Genomic DNA, 25,492 nt, shown 5'->3' with positions numbered 1-25,492 from the left:
ACCTTCCTCTCGAGAGGAGAGTCAGCCTCCAGGGAGGGCTCTGACCCAGGAATCAGGGCATGGATCAGAGTTCCAAATTTCTGGGCACCTGCCCTGCAAGACAAGAGCTTGCCTGCAGAGAGTACTCTGACCACCGGGACTCAGGCGAGAGTTGGACTCCTAGAAATGCTGACAGAGGCTAACAGAATCACAGGAGGGAAAAGCTCCAGCCAGAAAAGGGGAGAATATCTAATACCAGAAATTACGAGATGACAAAAGGCAAACATGAGAATATTACTAACAGACACCAAGATCAATGGGCATCATCAAAACCCAGTACACTCACCACAGTTAGTCCTGGATACCCCAATACACCTGAAAAGCAAGACTTGGATTTAAAATCAAATATCATGATGGTGGTAGAGGATTTTAGGAAAAGTATTAATAACTCACTTAAAGAAATACAGGAGAACACTGCTAAACATGGGGAAGCCCATAAAGAAATACAGGAAACGCTGCTAAACAAGTAGAAGTACTTAAGGAGGAAACACAAAAATCCGTTAAAGAATTAGGAAAACACGACCAAACAAGTAATGGCATTGAACAAAACCATCCAAGATTTAAAAATGGAAGTAGAAAAAAAAAAAGAAAACCCAAAGGGAGACAACTCTGGAGATAGAAACCCTAGGAAAGAAATCAGGAACCATAGAAGCGAGCATCAGCAACAGAATACAAGAGATGGAATAGAAAATATCAGGTGCAGAAGATTCCATAGGGAAAATGGACACAACAAACAAAGAAAATGCAAAATGCAACAAGATCCTAAGTCAAAACATCCAGAAAATCGAGGATACAATGAGAAGACCAAACATATGGATAATAGGAGTAGATGAGAATGAAAATTTTCAACTTAAAGGACCAGTAAATATCTTCATCAAAATTATAGAAGAAAATTTCCATAACCTAAAGAAAGAGATGCCAATGAAAATACAAGAAGCCTAAAGAACTCCAAATAGACTGGACCAGAAAAGAAATACCTTCAGACACAGAGTAATCAGAACAAAAAATGCACTAAACAAAGACAGAATATAAAATGCAATAAGGGAAAAATGTCAAGTAACATGTAAAGGCAGACCTATTAGAATTACAACAGACTTCTCACCAGAGACTATGAAAGCCAGAAGATCCTGGAGAGATGTTATACAGACCCAAGAGAACACAAATGCCAGCCCAGGCTACAATACCCAGCAAAACTCCCAATTACCAGAGATGGAAAAACCAAGGTATGCCATGATAAAAACAAATTCACTCAATACCTTTCCACAAATCTAGCCCTTCAAAGGTTAATAAAGGGAAAACTCCAACACAAGGACAGATATTACACCCTAGGAAAAGCAAGATAGTAATCCTTCAATGAACCTAAAAGAAGACAGCCACAAGAACAGAATGCTAACTCTAACAACAAAAAATACAGGAAGCAATAATTACTTTTCCTCAATATCTCTTAATATTAATGAACTCAATAACCCAATAAGAAGACAAAGACTAACAGACTGGCTAAGAAAACAGAACCCAACATTTTGCTGCATACAAGAAACCCAACTCAGAGACAAAGACCCAATACTACCTCAGAGTGAAAGGCTGGAAAACAATTTTCCAAGCAAATGGTCCCAAGAAAGAAGCTGGAGTAGCCATTCTAATATCTAATAAAACTGACTTCCAACACAAAGTTATCAAAAAAGACAAGGAGGGGCACTTCATACTCATCAAAGGTAAAATCTGCCAAGATGAACTCTCTTTTTTAATATCTATGCTCCAAATGCAAGGGCAGCCACATTCATTAAAAAAACTTTAGTAAGCTCAAACCAGAAATTGCACCTCACACAATAATACTGGGAGACTTCAACATCCCACTCTCACCATTTGACAAATCCTGGAAACAGAAACTAAACAGAGACACATTGAAACTAATAGAAGTTATGAAACAAATGGACTTAACAGATATCTACAGAACTTTTATTATCCTAAAACAAAGGATATACCTTCTTTTCAGTGCCTCATGGCACTTTCTCCAAAATTAGACATATAATTGGTCCCAAAACAAGCCTCAAAAGATACAAAAATATTGAAATTATCCCATACATCCTATCAGATCACCACGGACTAAGGCTGATCTTCAATAACAACATAAATAATAGAAAGCCAACATTCATGTGGAAGCTGAATAAGACTCTACTCAATGATACATTGGTCAGGGAAAAAATAAAGAGATTAAAGATGTTTAAGAGTTTAATGAAAATGAAGCCACTACATACCCAGACACAATTATGGGACACAATGAAAGCAGTCCTAAGAGGAAAACTCATAGCAATGAGGGCTGCCAAAAAGAAGCTAGACAGAGCATACACTAGCAGCTTGATAGCACACCTAAAAGCTCTAGAACAAAAGGAAGCAAATTCACCCAAGAGGAGTAGATGGCAGGAAATAATCAAACTCAGAGCTGAAGTCAACCAAGTGGAAACAAACAGAACTATTCAAAGAATCAAACAAACCAGGAGCTAGTTCTTTGAGAAAACCAACAGTATAGATAAACCCTTATCCAGGCTAACTAGATGGCATAGGGACAGCATCCTGATTAACAAAATCAGAAAAGAAAAGGGAAACAAAACAACAGAACCTGAAGAAATCCAAAACATCATCAATCCTACTACAAAGGGCTCTACTCAACAATATTGGAAAACCTGGATGAAATAGACAACTTCCTAGACAGATACCAGGTACCAAAGTTAAATCAGGATCAGATCAATGATCTAAAAAGTCCCATATCCCCTCTAGAAATAGAAGCATTCATTAATAGTCTCAAAAAAAAAAAAAAAAAAAAAGCCCAGGACCAGATTGGTTTAGCGCAGAGTTCTATCAGACCTACAAAGAAGACCTAATTCCAATTCTCCTCAAACTATTCCACAAAATAAAAACAGAAAGTACTCCACACAATGCATTATAAGAAGCCACAATTACTCTAAACCACATAAAAAACAACAAAGAAAGAGAACTGAGAAAGCATTTGACAAAATCCAACAGCTCTACATGATAAAAGTCTTGGGAAGTTCAGGGATTCAAGGTCCATACCTAACCATAATAAAAGCAATATACAGCAAACCAGTAGCCAACATCAAAATGAGTGGAGAGAAACTTGAAGCAATCCCACTAAAATAAGGGACTAGACAAACTGCCCACTTTCTCCCTACCTATTCAACATAGCACCTGAAGTCCTAGCCAGAGCAAATAGACAACAAAAGAAGATCAAGGGGATACCTATGGGAAAAGAAGAAGTAAAATACTAATATTTGCATATGATATCATAGTATATAAAAGTGACCCTAAAAAATTCCACCAGAGAACTCCTAAACCTGATAAACAGCTTCAGTGCAGTAGGTGGATACAAAATTAACTCAAACAAATCAATGGTCTTTCTCTACACAAAGGATAAATGGACTGAGAAAGATATTAGGAAACAACACCCTTCACAATACTCACAAATAATACAAAATACATTGGTGTGACTCTAACTAAGGAAGTGAAAGATCTGTATGATACGAACTTCAAGGTTCTAAGGAAAGAAATCGAATAAGATCTTAGAAGATGGAAAGACATCCCATGCTCATGGATTGGCAGGATTAATATAGTCAAAATGGCTATTCTGCCAAAAGCAATCTACAGAATCAATGAAATCCCCATCGAAATTCCAAATCAATTCTTTACAGAGTTAGAAAGGGAAATTTGCAAATTCATCTAGAATAACAAAAAATCCAGGATATCAAAAACGTTTTTCAACAATAAAAGAACCTCTGTGGGATACACCTTCCCTGACCTCAAACTGTACTACAGAGCAATTGTAATAAAAATTGTATGATAATGGTACAGTTACAGACAGGAAGATCAATGGAAAAGAACTGAAACCCAGTAATGAATCCCCACACCTATGGTCACTTGATCTTTGACAAGGGAGAAAGAGTGATCCAGTGGAAAAAAGACAGCATTTTCAACAAATGGTGCTCACAAAACTGGCAGTTACCATGTAGAAGAATGTGCATCAATCCATTCTTATCTCCTTGTACAAAGTTCAAGTCCTTGTGGAACAAGGACCTCCAATAAAACCTGAGACACTGAAACTGATAGAGAAGAAAGTGGGGAACAGCCTGGAATATATGGGCACAGGAGAAAAATTCATGAACAGAACACTAATTACATGTGATGTAAGATAAAGAATTGAGAAAGAGGACCTCATAAAATTGCAAAGTTTCTGAAAGGCAAATGACATTGTAGATAAGACACTAAGGCAACCAACAGATTGGGAAATGATATTTACCAGTCCTAAATCCCAGAGACTGCTAATATCCAATGTATACAAAGAACTTAAGAAGTTTGAAACACAGAACCAAATAACCCTATTAAAAAATGGTATACAGAGCTAAAGAAAGAATTATCAACTGAGGAATACCAAATGGCCTAGAAGTGCCTATAAAAATGTTCAACATCCTTAGTCATCAGGAAAATGCAAATCAAAACAACCCTGAGATTCTGCCTCACACCAGTCAGAATGTCTAAGATCAAAGACTCAGGTGACAGCAGAAGATGTCAAGGATGTGGAGAAAGAGAACACTCCTTCATTGTTGGTGGGATTGCAAGCTGGTACAAGCACTGTGGAAATCATTTTTGTGGTTCCTCAGACAAGTGGACATAGTACTACTGGAGTATCCAGCAATACCACTTCTGGGCATATACCCAGAAGATACTTTAACATGTAATAAGGACACATGTTCCACTATGTTCACAGCAGCCCTATTTATATAGCTGTAAAGAAACCAGATATCCCTTAACAGAAGAATGGATACAGAAAATGTGATACATTTATGCAATGGAATACTACTCAACTATTAAAAACTGAATTTATGAAATTCTTAGGCTAATGGATCTATCTGGAGGGCATCATCCTTAGTGAAGTAATCCTATCACAAAAGAACACACATGATCTGCACTCACTGATAAGTGGCTATTATCCTAATGTATCTTCTAAATCATTAATGTTTTATCATTCTTTTAGATTATTTTTGCAGATAATATTCTACTCTTCACTCTTGGGTCTAGGGTGTGATTTCTTTGGCTTTAACCTTTATCAACACATTGCATTTATTTACATATCCATAAATTTCATTTCTCCTTCCACCTTTCTCTCAGTTCTATATAATTGACCACATATCACTAGGATTGCACCATAATGTATCCTGAGACCCACCATTTTAATATAATTTAATATTTCAAAACAAAAATATAAAATAATCAACAACTAATGCTAGAAAAATTCACAATTTGAAAGCAAGTAACTTTTCACACATATCTGAAAATGGTTAAAATATTAACTGGAAGAAAAAGTCTTCTCTAGACAATTTTTTTGTTTTGATGTCTTGGTCTTTAAATTTATTTAAGACTTTTTGGTGCTTTGAAATATACTCCCTTGCAATGAGACCACAGAATCTGTGGCTTCCTACATTTTGACAATGTAACCGACTTTACTTCTTTCAAATACTTCAAACTGTGCCTGTTAAACAGGTACCAGCAGAGCACAGCCTGATGTAATAGGTCATGTGCTGCGTTCCAAACAATAGATCTAGAGTATGCTTGACACAGCTATTTGAAGCAATGACCTCGGTTGTTTTCTTTCCAGCTGTTGTATCCATGCTTATCATGCCTAGTCGTAAGTCAATTATCTACTAAACAACCCTTTCAGGAATAACTTTGAAAAGGATAGAGGATGGTAAAACATACACCTTACCCTGGGTCTCAACTCAGACAATCACTACTCATTATAAAGGCAGGAAAACTCATAATTTTATGCTAAGAAGTGTGGGGAGCCGCCCTCACATTCGCCGTTGCAAGATGGCGCTGACATCCTGTGTTCTAAGTGGTAAACAAATAATCTGCGCATGTGCCAAGGGTAGTTTTCCACCCCATGTGCTCTGCCTTCCCCGTGACGACAACTCGGCCGATGGGCTGCAGCCAATCAGGGAGTAATACGTCCTAGGCGGAGAATAATTCTCCTTAAAAAGGGACGGGGTTTCGCCATTTGCTCTCTTGCACTCTTGCTCTGGCTCTTGCTTCTTGCTCCTGAAGATGTAAGCAATAAAGCTCTTGCGCTCTTGCGCTCTTGCCCTCTCTCTTGCTCTCTTGCACTTTGGCTCCTAAAGATGTAAGCAATAGAGCTCTTGCTCTCTTGCTCTCTGGCTCCTGAAGATGTAAGCAATAAAGTTTTGCCGCAGAAGATTCTGGTTTGTTGTGTTCTTCCTGGCCGGTCGCGTGAATGCGTGTAAGAAAGAAGCCTCATTGTTCTTAACGTTCTCTACTGTACATCTAGGGAAAGCTGGCACAAAAGTTAAATTTAATGCTTTTGTTTACTACAATTAAAACATTGTTCTAAAAATAACCTTTACTTCTCATGAGTTTCTTTTGTTATTATTAATTCTAACTTGTTTTATTATCCTGTGTTTGATACCTAACTATAAAGTTAGTCCTTTGAATATGACATCATTTAAAGAAAAGTATGTGTAGAGCAACCTAGCTAAATTATTATCTGTCTACTTTTAATGAGATTTGGGGGGCCTTATGAGATGGATGGTTTATGGTAGAGAAGTCCTTACACTGAGGAATTACTCCAATGCCACTATTCGCTCTAAAGGATTCAAACTTCATTTCTTAGAACACATACACAAATGGCAAGTCTCTGAGTTTGTGTTTGTTAGCCTTGTGTTCACATCATGTTTCATAATAGTAAAAATATTTACATATTGTCAATGTTCTCTTGAGATGTATAAGAAATCATAAAGAATTGGGTATTTGAAATCATAGAAACGATTATATGAATGTTTTTAAATGTCCATTCATTCCATCACAATGGCATTATTTTTGTGGTAGAATACTGGAATACTGGCAACCAGGATCATTACATAGTTTGCTTCTTTCACCATGTGAATGGGCAAGTTTTAGCATTGAAAAATTAATGGAATAAAGGATCTTGCCTATAAGATATGCATTTTGCATTTTATTCTAGACACTTGATTGTAAAAAAGGATCCAGGGATAAATCCATCCTTAATTGTGTGTGTGTGAATTCAAAAGCTTCATCTGCAGTGAGAAACACTTACATAGAGATCTGTAAAAAGGATGCTACATTAGCATATGGTCAAATGGTCCCAAAGATAAGCTACTTGGTTAGAATCTATGTTTAGCATTTTATAAGTCATGAGGTACAAAACTACTACTGAGTTTTTAAACAATTTATTCAATTAGAGGCAAACACATACATTAAATTAACCTTTCACAGACCAGCTCAGGAGCTCTGGTTCTAATTATTTATTTGTTTATTTGCTTGCTTGCTTGTTTGTTTATTCCTTTATTCATTTGTTCAATGTTAGTGAGTCCACTGTCACTCTCTTCAGACACACCAAAAGAGGGCATCAGATCCCATTACAGATGGTTGTGAGCCACCATGTGATTGCTGGGAACTGAACTCAGGACCTCTGGAAGAGAAGGCAGTGCTTTTAATTTCTACAGCTCTGGGACTCTGGTTCTCCCTTGAAGGTGGCTGAGGGGAAAGTGTGTCTGAGGGGATAAAACATGGTCTTCTGAGAGACTAAGGTTGCTTTCTATATTAGCCCTTTACTTGTCTTGACTCTAAATTACTCTGAGGCCAGAAGCTGCAGGCCTCTAGGCAAAGTAACACCTGCTGCTTAACAATGGGAGTGGAAGTATAAGGGGCAGTGGATTAAGGACAGAGGTACTTTGTGATTTTCTCCACAGGTCCTCCATGCCAGACACTAAGGCTGAGAGCTCATTTAACCCCTTGTCAGTTAGAGAAAAGTAGCCCTCAGGAATGCTTTTATTTTTTTTAAGATTCTAATCTTTGTTTCTAAGAATAAAGTTAAAATAAGGGAAACATGTCATACTATATGATCTGATTATAATTTTTCTTAGCTTCTGTGTTACTCTATTCTCTCAACTTCTAAATTACACCACACTGATGCTCCTCTTCATCCTCCTAATTTTGCTCTCTCCTTCTGCTACCTGCTGTCATCTTTCCAAGTTTTTTGTACCTTTTTTAGGAGAATAGATCACGTGTTTTCCAAGCTTTCTTTTTTTAACATTGTTCAAGTCCACCAGAAGTTCGAACATAAATTCAAACTATAAATTGGACAAGAAGCTTACAACAGAGATATTTGCATGCGTTTCCATTAAGACAAATTATCTACCTAGACATTCATTACCTGCTACTAACTCCAAACTTTTATTGAGAGTCTAAAACTATAATTTTTTGACTAAGTAATCACTGAAGTTCTGTATAGATAAGCCAACGCAATAGTTTATCTTCTGTCCGTGCACCTACAAAAAGTGATCCAGTTCCCTTTTAAGTTTTTATGTTGTTTTACAGGTCTAAGAAATGTATTCTAAGTTGTAAATGCTTACTTTCTACCTCAGAAGCAATTAACTCATGACACCTGAAGACTGACAAGGTTTTAATAATATTATTCATATCACAGAGGGCCTTAACTGCAGTCCTATTATAAAGGGTTTAATAATTATTTGTATAATTTTAGGAATTCCTATAGAATCATCATTAGGAATTAAGAAATCATCTATTTGTTTGTATAGCATCACTATAGGACAATTTATCTTCATTGATCTGCAGAAAATCTGCCCAATCAGGTGGGCTAAAGCCCAGAGATTATATTATTTTTATAAGGACGGTAAAGATATGACAATAAAAGGAATCAGTCCTGTAAATGTTGTCCTTTGGGCCTTTACACAATCAAACACAATCAGACACAAACAAACAGGTGAAGAAATTGAACAAAAAATGGTCCAAGACCTAAAAATGGAAATAGAAACAATAAAGAAAACCCAAATGAAGACAACCCTGGGGAAAAAAAAATCAGAAGCTACAGACGAAAGCATCACCAATAGAATACAAGAGATAGAAGAGGAAATCTCAGGTGTACAAGGTACCATAGAAGATATTAACATGTCAAAGAAAATGCAAAGTGCAATAAGGTCCTAAAGCAAAACAACCAGGAGATCCAGGACACAATGAGAAGACCAAGCCTGAGGAAAATAGGTATAGAAGAGAGCAAAGATTCACAAGTTAAAAGGCCAGTAAATATACTCAACAAAATTACAGAAGAAAACTTCCCTAACATAAAGAAAGAGATGCCCATGAATGTACAAGAAGCCTCCAGAATACCAAATAGATTAGACCTGAAAAGAAAATCCTCTCATTACATAATAATCAAAACACTAAATGCCCAGAACAATGAAATAATATGAAAAGTGGTAAGGAAAAACAGCCAAATAATGTATAAAGACAGACCAATCATAATTACAGCAGACTTCTTAACCTAGACTCTAAAAGGCAGAAGATCCTGGGAAGATGTCATATAGACCCTAAGAGAACAGAAATGCCAGGCCAGGATACTATACCCAGCAAAACTCTCAATCAGACATGGAAGCAAGTGGAACTTTGTGACCTGGATTAGAGCAGACCTCCTGGGAGGCAGGCAGGGCTATCTCTGGGGGGGGGGGGGGGAGGTGAATCCTGTGTCCCTGGTTATAGCAGGCCTCCTTTGTCTTTAGTTAAAGCAGTCCTTCTGTGTCTCTGGTTAAGGAAGACCTCTTGATAGAGAGGCAAACTGTGGGATGTGGGAAAGGGGTAGGTTCATCAATCTGCCCCAGGTGGAGGTGGAGGTCCAGACCAGAAGCTTTTAAAGTATGATTATATCTCTCCACAATTGCTTGCCCTATAGAATTGTGTGGTATACCTGTAATATGTTTATATCATAATATGTAAAAGATCGCTTTACCTTGTTAGAGACATATGCTGGAGCATTGTCAGTCTTCATTTGTATGTGTATTCCCATAATGGCCATGATGTCTAATGAATGTGTAATTATAGAATCAGCCTTTACAGAAGCTAAGGCAGTTGCCCATTAAAATCCTAAATAAGTGTCTATATTATGGTATATAAAATTTAGTTTAGAAAATTCTGTAGGTTGGAACATATACTTTTGCCAAATTTCATTTCTTTGGGTACTCTTAGGGTTAATTCTTGCAGGTAAAAGTGTTTGCTCATATGAAGAACAAATAGGACATCTCTTTATAATCTCCTTGACTTGTTTCCTTGCCTTGTTTTCAAGGGATGGAAAGCTCTTTCTTTAAAACTTTGCTGTTAACATGGTGGGGATTTTTTTTATGAAATTCAGAATCTTCTAGTATAGTTACTATCAATAGCTGATCAATTTCATCATTACCTTATATCAGAGGGCCTGGCAGACCTATATGGGAACTAAAGCATACAATAGATGATTCCTATATCTGATCATTTGTAGTTAAATAAACAGTGAAGTAAATTCTGAATCATCCTGAATAAGTTCAGAAGTATCTGTGTAAGGACCTTGATATAGCTGTCTCTTGTGAGGCTATGCCGGGACATGGCAAACACAGAAATGGATGCTCACAGTCAGCTATTGGATGTAACTCAGGGCCCCCAATGGAGAAGCTAGAGAAAGTACCCAAGGAGCTAAAGGGGTCTGCAACCCTATAGGTAGAACAACAATATGAACTAACCAGTACCCCCGGAGCTCGTGTCTCTAGCAGCATATGTATCAGAAGATGGCCTAGTTGGCCATCATTGGGAAGAGAGGCCCCTTGGTCTTGCAAACTTTATATGCCTCAGTACAGGAGAATGCCAGGGCCAAGAAGTTGGAGTGGGTGGGTAGGAGAGTGGGGGGAGAGGGTCTGGGGGACTGTTGGGATAGCATTTGAAATGTAAATGAAGAAAATACCTAATTAAAAAAATAAATTTAAAAAAAAAGAAGTTCCTGTGTGCTGAACAACTTATTATGCACATTGAAAATCAGTTAACTATATTAAGAGATTCTTGAAAATCGAATAACACCATAAGGATTGTATGTAATTCTGATTTATAAGGACTCTCGATGATCTTACTAATATCTTCTAATTTATACCCTGCATTGCCTTTGCAGCAGTGGCAAATGTAGAGACTCCAGAATTGGAGTTCCTTTATTCTACAAGGAAAAATCCAATTAGTATTTTTATAAACTTAATTTGCTTGATTTGGGGTATTTGCTAATTTCTAACCCCCCAAGATTTAGTGCAACCTCTTTGCCAACATTCACCTTGTGTCAATAATGAGGCAATCTCAGTTAAAATGTACCATAATCTCAGCTAGATCCTTTGCAGCTGATGATGAAGTCTCATTTTTTCCCTTTAGTATCAATACAGAAACCTTTTTATATAGGTTTTTAATTTTTACTGTATGCCAAAAAAATATCCATTCTAAGCTACAATCTTTTCTCTGCATAAAAATTTCTGTGGGAGAATGAGTAGAAGGCTATTGCCAACTAAAATGCAGGTCATCTTTGGGTCAACATGTTGTAGATGTGTATCCTGTACTTTCTCTTCTATCAGAGCCAACTGCTTTTCAGCCTCAGCAGATAATTTTCTTAGGCTACTTAATTCTTGTGTAAGGTTTGAAATAAATTACTTCGCTCTTGAAGATTAAACCAATTGTAGGCTGCAGTGAGCTAATATCTCCCAGTAATTTTAGAAATCATTAAGAGTAGGTTTCTCCTTATTCCTAACTTTTGTGGTCTAACCTTTTGCAGACTTGTTTTATATCCTAGATTACTAATTAAATATTCTCTTTGTATTTTTCAGGGGCAAATTGTATTCTCAAACAAGGCAAAGTTTTCTTTATTTCATCAAACATTCTTTCCAAGCTATTTGTATCAGAATCAGCCAATCAGATATCATCCATGTAATTTTAAATTATGAATTGAGGAAAATGTTCACAAATTATCTCTAACGACTGTTGTACAAAATATTGGCAAAATGTAGGGCTCTTTAACCTTCCCTGTGGTAGGACTTTCCAATTATATCTATTTAATGGGAAACTTTTATTAAAAGTAAGTACTGAGAAATCAAACCTTTCCTTATTACATTCATGTAAAAGAACTGTGAAAAATCAGTGTTTTAGATAAATAAATATGATAGGCCATTATTTAGGTAACAAGAAACGCAATGGGATTTCATGCTGTAAAGAACGCATTGGATGAATGATTTTATTAATTGCTCTGAGATTTGTCAACATCCTCTAGGTTCCAGATTTTTTTTTCAAGGACAAATACAGAATTCCAAGGGCTGGTGGGTTCTTCTATACATTGAGCATGCAGTGCCTATAATTTTTCTTTTGCCATTGTTCAAACCAAATAGGTTGGTCAGTCAACTGTCTTGGTGGTAAGATGTTGGTGTTTTATCAGAAGTGGCTCTCGATAAAAAATTGAAGTGAAACCCTCTGCTGTAACTTCATTTTTCTTTTACCTTTTTCTTTTATTTATTCACTTTACATCCCATCACGGTTCCCCTCCTGGTTACCCCATGCCACAATCCTTGCCCCATCCACCATCCCTTTGTCCTCTGAGAGGGTGGGAGCACCCTGGGTATTCCACAAACACGCTGGCACTTCAAAACTCTGCAAGGCTAGGTGTTTCCTCTCCCACTGAGGCTGAACAAGGCAGCCCAAATAAGAGAACTGCTTTTGAAAAAAAAAAAAAAAAGAGAACTGCTTTTGGGATAGCTCCCATTCCAGATTTTCAGGACCCACATGAAGGCCAACCTGAACATCTGCTACATATGTGCGGGGAGACCTAGATCCAGCCCGTGTATGTTCTTTGGTTGGTGTTTCAGACTCTGAGAGCCACAAGGTTCCAAGTTATTTGACTCTGTTGGTCTTCCTATGGAGTTCCTATCCCCTTCTGGGCCTGCATTCCTTCCTCCTATTCTTCCATAAGAGTCCACATGCTCCATCCACTGCTTGGCTTTTGGTGAATATATATATATATATATATATATATATATATATATATATATATATATATACACATACATATACATATATATATATATATATATATATATATATATATATATATATATATATATATATATATATATCTTAGTGGGCTTCTTCTAGGTGGAACCTTTCCGAAGAAAACATGCTGCTGTCTGCAATCACAACAGAATACCACTAATAGTGTTATATATTTGTGCTTGCCCATGAGATGGGTCTCAAGTTGGGCTGGTTATTGGATGGCCACTCCCTCAGACTCTGCTCCATCTCCCGTGCCTGCATTCCTTATAGACAGGATAAATTTTGGGTCAAAATGTTTGTGGGTAGGTTGGTGTCTCTCTTGCTCCACTGGGGTTCCAGCCTGGATACAGAAGGTATTCTCTTCAGGTTCCAAATCCCCAATGTAGTGAGTCACAGCTAAGGTCAGCCCCATTGATTCTTCCATGCCTCCCTTGTCCCACAATGCTGTCTTGTCCTGGAGATGCCCACTACCTCCTCACTGCTGTCAGTTGCAGATTTTCACTCCTTTTCATGACCATCTAGCCATCTCTCCTTTCATTCCCCACACCTGATCCTGAATCTCCCATTAGTTTCCCCATCTCCCATCCCTCCTAGTTCTCTCCCTCCATTTGCCTCCTTATGACTATTCTGCCTTGTAAATGAGATTCCAGCTTCTTCACTTGGGCCTTCCTTTTTGTTTAGCTTCTTTGGATGTGTGGAGTGTACTATTTTAAGTTCCTCTCTTAAGGTCTGTGTCCATATTTTGTAACTCTCTAGTGCTTGTATCTCTGTCATCCTAGCATTTTATTCAACCTGAATTATGTTTTTGTGACCTATCTCCTAAGACCATGTCTCATTTTCTTTCTTTCTCTCTCTCTCTCTCTCTTTTTTTTTTTTTTTTGGTGTGGTTAATTTTGGAATTCTGATATTTTAGTATCTACTTTATTTTCATTTATTAAGTTTAGTAAGTTTACTTCTAAGCCCTATCACAAAATTTCAGTTCTCTCTCTGTTGGTCGATCTGATCTATAAAATGTTGAACCTTTTGTTATAACACCTCCTCTAATCCATGATTCCAATTTTCCTCTCTCTCTCTCTCTCTCTCTCTCTCTCTCTCTCTCTCTCTCTCTCTCTCTGTGTGTGTGTGTGTGTGTGTGTGTGTGTGTGTGTATGTGTGTGTGTGTGTTGTTCAGTCTGATATAATATATAAAGCTCTGCCCCTTTTGTTCTAATACCTTCTCTATGCCCTCTTTCCAAACTTCACTTTTCTCTATCTGCTGCTTTTTGTGACCTATAAAATTCTATACCTTCCTTCTATTTCCTCTAAGCCTTGATGCCAAGTTTTAATTTTCTCTTTCTGATGTTCATTCTGTTCTCTAAGCTCTTGTATCATCTGCCTTAAATGTTTGATCCATAATTCTATTTTTCTCATATTGTAGATTTGATATTTAGCATCTACCTTATTTTGATGTATTAATTTTAAAAGAATCAGTTCTAAACATTGTCTTCAAATTTCATGCCCTTCTTTTTCCTGTCTTTTAGACATCTGAGCAGTATCCATACCCTGATTTATAATCTTCTGCATTTTCTTCTTTAATGTTTCTACTTTCAGCATTTTGTTTTTTCCTGTCTCTCAGACATCTCAAAAGTTTCCACATTTAGATTTGTAATTTTCTGTATCCTCCCATCTACTGATTCATCACTGTTTTCATTCAGCCTTATAAAAAATGTAATCCATTTTCTAAGGCTTGTGAATTCTTTCCTAGTGCGCTGTTTTTTGAAAAGATATCACAAGCTAAAATGCTTATTAGGATAGAAGAGAAACTTAACAATGCAATAATTATAATTAGCAAGATGTCAATTTCCTCTATATTTTTTAAACCACTCAAAATAGTAATGCATAAAATTCAAAAGGTCTTTTTGGTGTTTGACCATCATTATGTGTCTATTTCTTTCCAAAATTATGAATTTTAAATGCCTGTTATTTGATGTGGAGTTTCCTATACCTTTGTCTTCCTCAAGTGTTAGAAGCAGGACTCTGCAGTGGTTTCTGATTCTTTAATTGTTAGGGAGGTCTGATTGTTAAAAATAAAATAAAATATCCCGTCCCTCGGGATTCAGTTATTCGTGGGTGCGAGGGGGACCGCAAACCTGGAAGGAAATGGGAATAAAAGAAAGAGAGTCGGAGGACCAAGTAGATTGAACCTATCAAGGTCTCGTTTATTAGGCTGAGGTGCCTTCTTTTTAAAGCATACATCGCGGGAATATGGGAGGGGTCGAGGGAGAATTATACAAAGAACAAAGAAGTGGGCATCTGCTGACATGGGGGCCGAAGTCAGGCGCCAGGCAGCGGGCACTCTGGATCTTATCTCTGGAACATCGATCCTCCTTGACAGCCTTGGGGGTCAGGCTGTGCTCAGGCGTAACTCATGTCCTTGGATGGCATGGGAACTCAGGAAGAGATAGGGAAGAGGGGACTATAATTCAGCTTTTACAGCCTCAGGTGCCAAGAAAGGAATAGGGAGGAAGGGGGGTGATAACCAGCTCTTAGTACAAGGCCATTTGGCCTGCTAGGGAGATTGTGAAGGGCTCACTTTCTCACGGGATGGTCTCTGACAATAAAATAAAATAAAATAAAATAAAATAAAATAAAATAAAATAAAATAAAATAAAATAAAATAAAATAAACGAGGCCTCTGTGTTTCTGAGATGATGCTTTCTTCTGACCCCAATGTGTGACTTGTTATGGATTTTCCTCTATTGAAAAGATGGTGTTAGCCCAATTCCATACCTCCAGCACAGCCAGTAGCATGTGTTCCCATTCCAAGTGACCTGTGGTGTGGAGTGGGATAGTGGTGTCTTGCTGTCTCTTGTCTTGCTTATCTGTGGATGCAGGGAAGCAAGTGAGAGATGGAAGGAGTGCAGAAAAGTGAACTCAGGCAGAGTCTGTCTCACTGAGCCTGTGAGAAAGCACTGGAAAGCCAACTGCCGTTTTTCACCTGTCGATCCTCAGCTGTGGAGGCTGTATTTTAAGCAGTCCAGGCTGCAGGGCAGTTAGTATATCTGCCAAGGGTAAAAAGCCCTCACTGTCTTGCAGCACTGGTACTATGGTCTGTCCCAGCCAGAGCATTGGTGCTTCTACCACTTGCTGCAGTTTGCTTGGGGTTCCTGCAGTGGGAAGAGAGCCTCTCAGTTAGTCTCTATAATATCTCTGACTTCTTAGAACCACATACTGTTCAAGAGTTCAAACAGCATTTGATTTCTAACCTGCTGCAGCCTTAGAGCACAGGCTTAGTCTAGCCTACATGTCCCTTTTCAGTGAGTGCTGTGCCTCCACTCAGAAATTTGTCTCAGGATAGCTTGGTTCTAAGCCCCACTCATGTTTGGGCACCAAATATGAAATGAATTGATAATTCTAGCTAGTCTGTGTAAAAAACATACAATCCAGGTATTTTATTTACAAGTTGAGAGCCTAGATTGGGCAGGTTTAGAGTTATTCTAACTTTACTCCCAGCTGTATCTATATCCTAGTCATATGTCATTTTTATTTGCTGTCTTTCCTGGCCACATGCTCAAAGTACATCTCCTTTTGTGGCAGCCTCCTTCTCCTTCATGTCTTTTATTCTTCTCTTCTCTCTACTTGCAACTCCCTAGCTAGATCCTCAAATACCACCTTTCTCCTTCTACTGCCCATTTACAGGCTCTACCCTTTTATTGACCAGTTAAATTGGGGAGCAAAGTTGACATAGCACCACATGGTGTATGTGAGGATCTGCTAATGGGAGGCAACCAGACCTAGAGGCTTAGTGTTTAACATTAGAATACAAGCAGCATCAGACCAACTAAACACATCCATGCATTCACCCTTGAGTCATAAATTGTAACTCACTGAAAATCCAAGTTGCAAATAAATGTTGCTGTTTGTATTATGAATGCTAATTATGTCCCCAAAAAACTGTTTGCACAAGAGGATCTGCACATAACTTCTGGGAATCTGCCCCTAGTTGGTTCTGATTGGTGAATAAAGATGCCAGTAAAGAGCTGGGCAGTGGTGGCACATGCCTTTAATCCCAGCACTTGAGAGGCAGAGGAGGGCAGATTTCTGAGTTCGAGACCAGCCTGGTCTACAGAGTGAGTTCCAGGACAGAAAAACCCTGTCTTGAAAAAACTAAGAAAAAAAAGATGCCCATAACCAATATCTGGGGAGGACAGACAGAGGCAGGATTTCAGGATTCTTGGGCTTGGGACCTGGAGGAAGAGAACAGACAAATTCACTATGCTTTAGGAGAGTGGGGAGAGAGGACAGACACAGAGACTGCCATGGGGTAGAGAATCAAGAAAACGTGGCGCAGACAGCTGATTAATTGGAGTTAAGAGCCTCCAAAATGGAATGTAAATTTGTAAGTAGTAACTCAGAATTATCAGCAGGAAGTAGATTCTAGCAACATGGAAGCTAGGCCCAACTATTGTGATACTTAAGACATATTAAAATATAAAGGCTGTTTCTATGTCTTTCGTTTGGGAAAATAAACCACTAAGGCAGATAGCAACCCTGCACCAATCATAATTAATAATTAGTACTACAGCCTCAGGATCAGCGGGAGACATCTTGGTTCCAGACATCCGACCACCTTCCCAGCCACAGGACAGGCATCCGCCCGGCCAGGGAGGCTTTGGCCTCAGGAACAACGTGAGCCATCTTGGTTCCAGGACTCCGCTGAAAAGTAGTCTGCACAGGTGAGAGTGTGCACACAGAAGCTGACAGCTTCTGGAACAGGCGGGAGCCACAGTGCTTCTGGGGCAGTGCCCTTTTCGGGCTCCAGACACCCGACCACCTTCCCGCCCAGAGGACAGGTGTCCACCCGGCCCAGGAGGCCTTTGCCTCAGGATCGGTGGGAGCCATCTTGGTTCCAGGACTCCGCCAAAAAGTAGTCTGCACAGGTGAGAGTGTGCACACAGAAGCTAACAGATTCTGTGACAGGACAAAGCAACACAGCTTCTGGGAAAGATCCTGTTGTGACCCTTCATCTTCGGCCAGAAGGGAGGTCTGAACGCCAGATGTCTGTGCACCTTCCCTGTAAGAGGAGAGCTTGTCTGCAGAGAGTGCTCTGACCACTGAAACTCAAAGGAGAGAGCTAGTCTCCCAGGTCTGCTGATAGAGGGTAACAGAATCACCAGAGAAACGATCTCTAAACAGAGACAACTAAATCAACTAACTCCAGAGATTACCAGATGGCAAAAGGTAAACGTAAGAATATTACTAACAGAAACCAAGACCACTCACCATCATCAGAAACCAGCACTCCCACTTTGCCCAGTCCAGGGCACCCAAACACTCATTCTATGAATCCACAATTACTCTGATACTTAAACCACAAAAAGACCCAACAGAGATAGAGAACTTCAGACCAATTTCCCTTATGAATATCAATGCAAAAATCCTCAATAAGTTCTCACTAACCGAATCCAAGAACACATCAAAACAATCGTCCATCCTGACCAAGTAGGTTTCATCCCAGGTATGCAGGGATGGTTCAATATCTGAAAATCCATCAACATAATCCAGTATATAAACAAACTCAAAAACAAAAACCACATGATCATCTCATTAGATGCAGAGAAAGCATTGGACTAAATCCAATACCCATTCATGATAAAACTCTTGGAAAGATCAGGAATTCAAGGCCCATACCTAACCATGACAAAAGCAATCTAAAGCAAACCAGTTGCCAACATCAAAGTAAATGGTGAGAAGCTGGAAGCAATCCCACTAAAATCAGGGACTAGGCATGGCTGTCCACTCTCTCCCTACCTATTCAACATTGAACTTGAAGTCCTAGCCAAAGCAATTAGACAACAAAAGGAGATCAAGGGGATACAAATTGGAAAGGAAGAAGTCAAAATGTCACTTTTTGCAGATGATATGATAGTATATATAAGTGACCCAAATCAGATAGGGGACTAATAGCCAATATATATAAAGAACTCAAGAAGGTAGATTCCAGAAAATCAAATAACCCCATTAAAAATGGGGCTCAGAACTGAACAAAGAATTCTCACCTGAGGAATACCGAATGGCAGAGAAGCACCTGAAAAAATGTTCAACATCCTTAATCATCAGGGAAATGCAAATCAAAACAACCCTAAGATTCTACCTCACACCAGTCAGAATGGCTAAGATCAAAAATTCAGGTGAAAGAATATGCTGGCGAGGATGTGGAGAAAGCAGAACACTCCTCCAATGTTGGTGGGATTGCAAGCTTGTACAACCACTCTGGAAATTAGTCTGGCAGTTCCTCAGAAAATTGGACATAGTACTACCGGAGGATCCCGCAATACCTCTCCTGGGCATATATCCAGAAGAGGTCCCAACCAGTAAGAAGGATACATGCTCCACTATGTTCATAGCAGCCTTATTTATAATAGCCAGAAGCTGGAAAGAACCCAGATGCCCCTCAACAGAGGAATGGATACAGAAAATGTGGTACATTTACACAATGGAGTACTACTCAGCTATTAAAAAGAATGAATTTATGAAATTCCTAGGCAAATGGATGGACCTGGAGGGCATCATCCTGAGTGAGCTAACACAATCACAAAGGAACTCACATAATATGTACTCACTGATAAATGACTATTAGCCCAGAAACTTAGGATATGCAAGATATAAGATACGATTTGCTAAACTCATGAAACTCAAGAAGAACGAAGACCAAAGTGTGGACACTTTGCCCCTTCTTAGAATTGGGAACAAAACACCCATGGAAGGAGTTATAGAGACAAAGTTTGGAGCTGTGACGAAAGGATGGACCATCTAGAGACTGCCATATCTGGGGATCCATCCCATAATCAGCTTCCAAACGCTGACACCATTGCACACACTAGAAAGATTTTGCTGAAAGGACCTAGATAGAGCTCTCTCTTGTGAGACTAAGCTGGAGCCTAGCAAACACAGAAATGGATGCTCACAGTCAGCTATTGGATGGATCACAGGGACCCCAATGGAGGATCTAGAGCAAGTACCCAAGGAACTAAATGGATCTGCAACCCTATAGGTGGAACAACAATATGAACTAACCAGTACCCCTGAGCTCTTGACTCTAGCTGCATATGTATCAAAAGATGGCCTAGTAGGCCATTACTGGAAAGAGAGGCCCATTGGACACGCAAACTTTATATGCCCCATACATGTACAGGAGAACACCAGGGCCAAAAAGTGGGAGTGGGTGGGTAGGGGATTAGAGTAGAGGGTATGGGGAAATTTCGGATAGCATTGGAAATGTAAATGAGGAAAATACCTAATAAAAATATTTTTTAAAAAAATTAGTGCTACAAATAAATCTTTTTATCTCTAAGTTAGCTTAGTCATGCTATCTTGTCAAATCAATAGAAAAGTAACTAGAAATTCAATGACTGTGAAACTGTTGAACTCTTATAGATCCTCACCCTAACTGTGGTGTCTTTAGCCCCACATTAGCCAACATTTCACATCTTTGTGTCACATATAAAATACTTGTGATTGTGAGATCAAACCTTTGAAACTGAGTTATTTAGCAGATCAATAGGTTCTAACAACCGAGATTCTAAGATTGTCCATCATACGACATTTGAGGCCTATATTCCATCCATTTTATATTCCATTTCCACTAGCGTATTTGATAAGTAACCTGATTTACGTGACCTTTCTTCCATTTTTATAAAAACTGCATTGAATTGCTATCTCATTGTAAGGATTTGGGGTAACATTGGGTCTGTTTACACAGGACATGGTCACTTGTAGTTTAGTTCTAGAAGAAACCATCTGTTTAGTGATATCTCTTTCATACACTGACACCTCTGGGAATGATTCATTGTGGAATAACCCATATCCACACTGGAGTATGTCTTATGTTTTCTGAGAACCTCTCCCCTTCTTAATGTTCTTGATTAATAGTATTATCAAAGTCTCTTAATAAACACTGGCTTATCCTAAATTTATTTTCCAAGGCAAAGTTACAGGTCCAGTTTTAACTGAATCAAAAACACCAATTAATTATAGAACTCTGGAGGCTTTTGCAGCAGTGTGGAGCTGTGCATCTCTCTGTGCTGCAACTGACACTAATAATAGATTTAGTCAAGTGCATACAATTTAAAAACATGAACCACGTTGGCAACAATGCAGCTTTCTTATCAAAATTACATGAAATACTCCAAAATGAAGGTATAATCTATGCCATCATATAAAAACACACTTTATTTAAAATAAAATAAAAAAACAAAAAACAAAACATATGGTGTCTACTTTAAGACCACATTAAAAATTGTCAAAAGAAAAAGATAACAGAAAACTCTGAAAATGCTTAATTCATTTGAATATATTAGAAACAGGAGCTCAGAATTGACGTAATAGAGTTCAATTCACCATATTCTCATGTCTCTCACCATTAAATTCTTAATGTAAAAATAAAACTATCTTTTTCAGCAGAAAATAAAAAATTCAATGAAAAGTTTTTATTTAACATAGTAGTGTGTTGGGGTATATGTGCCTGATATTTGTGAGGGTAGGGGTGTATCTTGCTGAATCTTATAAGAAGAGTCCAGAGAATAACTTCTGTTAGCAGCTACAACAGTGCTGAGTCTTTAGGGACAAATCTGTGGTAATACTCATAGGGGTTCCTTCCATTGGTAATGACTGGCTAGAGGACTGTTTCTGACAGGGCAAGCATCCTAAGAAGCAGTAGACTGTGAAGCTGTTGGTGCGGGGCTTGGAAGAAGGGGTTAGCACCATTCTGTTGATTCTTTACTTCTTATCAAAGAGTGTCTTAAGCAGCTCTCCCTCCCTGTCTCCCTCTCTCCTTCTCCCCCCATCCCTCTCCCCCAACCCTCTCCCCCATCGCTCTCCCTCATCCCTCTCTCACTCTCTGCCACTGAGCTCCCTGTCTGCATGAGGAGGGTCCTGAGAAAGGCAGGAATAGGAGCAGCACTGATTCAATAATGACTGGGAGTCAGCAGTGGATGCAAGCTGTCAGCTCCGGTACTCTGTCTGTTCCCTGAGGATTCTCATCATTTTTCCTTTTTCTTCTTTCTCACCAGAGAGCCTGAACCCAGTCTTTTATTTTTTAAAGTTACATCATCAAGGCTTTGATCATTGTTAATAATTTTTTAAATTTCTTAAATTTACACAAACAATGCATGCTTTCATAGAGCAGAAACTAAATACAGAGCAAAAGCTCTTTTTCTTATAGTTTTGACAGCCTGTTCTTCATGGGTAGCTGGAAACAGGTCTTGCAGTTTCCTGGTAGAGCAGATGGCAGTCTTTAATAACTATTTTCATGTAAGAATAGAAAGGTGACAGACTACTAAGGTAAAAATTATTTCTTACAAAGTATTAAAATTTATGCAAGTAAAGAGTCTAGCCCTCTCTAATATCTCTTTAGGAATTATTATCTTCAATTCCTCAACTACCTAGGAGAAAGAAGTATTAACTTTCTATATGCTTATGCATCATCCTTTAATTCTCTAATCTTTCTTTCCTCATCCTAGCAATTCCATGGCCTCATGTACTCTCCTTCTAATACCATTTGTTTCTAGATCATATTCAAGCCTTCCTTTTATAAAATAAACACATTTATCATTTGCTTGTATTTTATACATTTTCCTAGACACACCTTTTCTCCTTGAGACCACTTTAATTCTCTATCCTTGATGTGCCCAAGTTCACCCCAACTAATTAAAGCAGCAGTCATTGGACTGGAGGGTACATGTATCTCCTCATAATTCCAAATTCAAGGCCAAGTCTGGCAATGAACTATTTCTACAAAGGACCATGTATACTTTTATGGCCTTTGTGGTTATGTTGTCTAGATCCTTTCCCATAGCCCTAAAAGCTGTTCCTTGTCCTCCACAGACTCATGACCACTGCCATTCCTCGTTCCTGAGAACTGCATCTGTTTCATTTATTATGGTATGATTAGTTCTGAGTAATGGGGGAGTTATATTCCCCCCCCCAAAAAAGATTGAAAGTAAATTAGAGGAGACAGCAGATCAGTTTCAGGCCAACAATCAGCACAGATGGGGATCTTGGGGATCAATGTCCTGGTGATGGTCCAGGGGCAAGAACTCTGTCATACCTGTCATACCTCCCCTTATACGGCCATGCCAAACCAGGTTCTCTCTCTCTCTCTCTCTCTCTCTCTCTCTCTCTCTCTCTCTCTCTCTCTCTCTCTCTCTCTCTGTGTGTGTGTGTGTGTGTGTGTGTGTGTGTGTGTGTGTGTGTGTGTATGTATGTGTGTGTGTGTGTGTGTGTGTGTCCATCCTTTCATGTATAATTTTAGTACACTAAAAACATAAGCTGGAGGCATAAAACAAGTCCTAAGGCATGTTGAGTGTTAAGGGTTGAAAGCACCTTAAATTGTTGCTCCATCATATATGAGGGCATTTTTTTTCTCCCATGTTAATCTTCTCGAACAATGGCCCTAATTGAGTAGTCTGAGAAATGAGTATTTAAACTGAACATGTGCAGGAATAACTCCTGCCCAGATTTCTTTCCCCATATTAGTATGTCTAGGCGTCCATAATAAATTATTAACCATTTCTTAAGAAGATCTGAGACAGGCTGACTCCACGACAGGCTTCAAATTATCAGTCCAGGAAACTAGGCCTAAGAACTAGGCAAGTCCAGGTAAATCAGTTACTAGGAAAAACAAAAAACAAACAAAAAACAGGCTTCAGGCAGATAGACAGAAACTGCCAAGCCATTAGAAGCTGACCAGCCACCTGGCATGAAGCAAGGGCAATGGGTCAGCAACAGTTTCCAGACCTCCCCAACAACAGTTTCCAGCTTCCAGCCCATGGTTATGATTCTGGAATGTCCCTAGACATGGAACAAGATAAAAGTCACCTACCCTGGAACTCCCCTAATGTGCTTTAAATCAGATCTGCGAGCTCACTTGGTTGTCTCCATCTTAGAATAAGAGACCTCCACATGCTGGACTTCTGCAGAATAAAACACACTTTATTTTTGCATACTATGTGAGTCTAGGATATCGTTCTTCTGTGAACAATGGACCCTTACAGAGCAACACATGGGAAATCTTTACAATCCTTGCATTTACTAATATATCTTCTAAATCACTAATATGTTTATATTATTCTTTTAGATTGGTTTTGCAAATAATGCTCTTCTCTACTCTCCTGGGATTGGGTATATTTTCTTTGGCTTTAACCTTATCAAGTGTGAACACATTGCATTTAATTAATCTTAGAAGAATTGAATTTCTCTTCCCACCTTTCTCTCAGTTCAAGATATTAACCTCAGATCCCAGGATTGCACCAGAATATTTCCAGAGACACATCATTTTAATGATGAAATATAATTTAATATTTCAAAACAGAAAAATGTAAATTAAAGAGAATTGATGCTAGAGAAAATTCTCAATTTGAAAGCAAATAACTTTCAAAGCAGAAAACAGTCACAATGTTAACTAGAAGAAAAAGTCTTCTCTAGATAATTTTTTGTTTTGATATCTTGGTCTTGAAATTTATTTAAAACTTTTTGGTGATTTGAAATAAACTCTCTTGCAATGAGTTCACAGACTCTGTGGCTTCCTGCATTTTGATGATCTGTTACCCACTTTACTTCTTCCCTCAAACCATGCCTGTTAAACAGGTTCCAGCAGAGCACAGCCTGATGTAATAGGTCATGTGCTGCTTTGCAAACAATAGGTCTAGAGTCTTCTTGACACAGTATTTCCATACAATAGTTCTGCCACTTGAAGAAATGACCTCCAGTGTGTTCTTCCCAGCTGTTGTATCCAAGCTTATCCTGTCTAGCCGTAAGTCATTTATATACTAAACAAACATTTTAGCAATAACTTTGAAATGGATAGAGGATGGCAAAACACATACCTCACATTGGGTCTCAACTCAGACAATCATGACTCATTATAAAGGCAGAAAAACTCGTAATTTTATGCTAAGAAACCTCACTGTTCCTAAAGTTCTCTACTGTAATCTAGGGAAAGCTAGCACAAAAGTTAAATTTAATACTTTTGTTTACTAGAATTAAAACATTGTTCTAAAAATAACCTTAACTTGTAATTATTCATTGTAACTTGTTTTATTGTCCTGTGTTTTACATCTTACTATAAAATTAATCCTTTGAATATGACATTATTTAAAGAAAAGTATGTGTAGCACTACCTAGCTAAATTATTATCTGTCTACTTTTAATGAGATTTGGGGGCCTTACGGTATCGATGCTTTTTGGTAGACAAGTCCTTACACTGAAAATTTACTCCAATGCCACTATTCACTCGAAAGGATTCAACCTTCATTTCTTAGAACACATACACAAATGGCATGTCTCTGCGTTTGTGTTTGTTAGGATTATATTCACATCATGTTTCATAATAGAAAAATTATTTACATATTATCAATATTCTCTTGAGATGTATAAGAAATAACAGAGAATTGGGTATTTGAAAGCATGGAAAGATTATGTGAATATTTTAAATGACTATTCATTCCATCACAATGGCATTATTTCAGTGGTAGTATAC

General features: G+C 38.4%; 1 long non-coding RNA gene across 12 annotated transcripts in view; it reads left to right on the top strand.

The window, feature by feature from the left end:
* The window catches only part of Gm32846, a 130,859-nt gene that overhangs the window by 50,981 nt on the left and 54,386 nt on the right, over window positions 1–25,492 (top strand). The window contains exon 1 of one of the 12 annotated variants that reach the window (XR_001778048.1): window positions 24,632–24,766. The exons of 2 other annotated variants lie outside the window; for them this stretch is intronic. This is a non-coding gene — a long non-coding RNA (predicted gene, 32846). Of the gene's footprint in view, window positions 1–24,631; window positions 24,767–25,492 lie in introns of those variants that run through there. 9 more of the 12 variants (XR_001778049.1, XR_881852.2, XR_391188.3 and 6 more) reach the window with 9 other exon arrangements.

The sequence above is a fragment of the Mus musculus genome, chromosome 7 (genome assembly GCF_000001635.26).
Source record: "Mus musculus strain C57BL/6J chromosome 7, GRCm38.p6 C57BL/6J".
In the NCBI taxonomy this organism is placed as follows: domain Eukaryota; kingdom Metazoa; phylum Chordata; class Mammalia; order Rodentia; family Muridae; genus Mus; species Mus musculus.
This window is presented reverse-complemented; position numbering and strand designations above follow the sequence as displayed.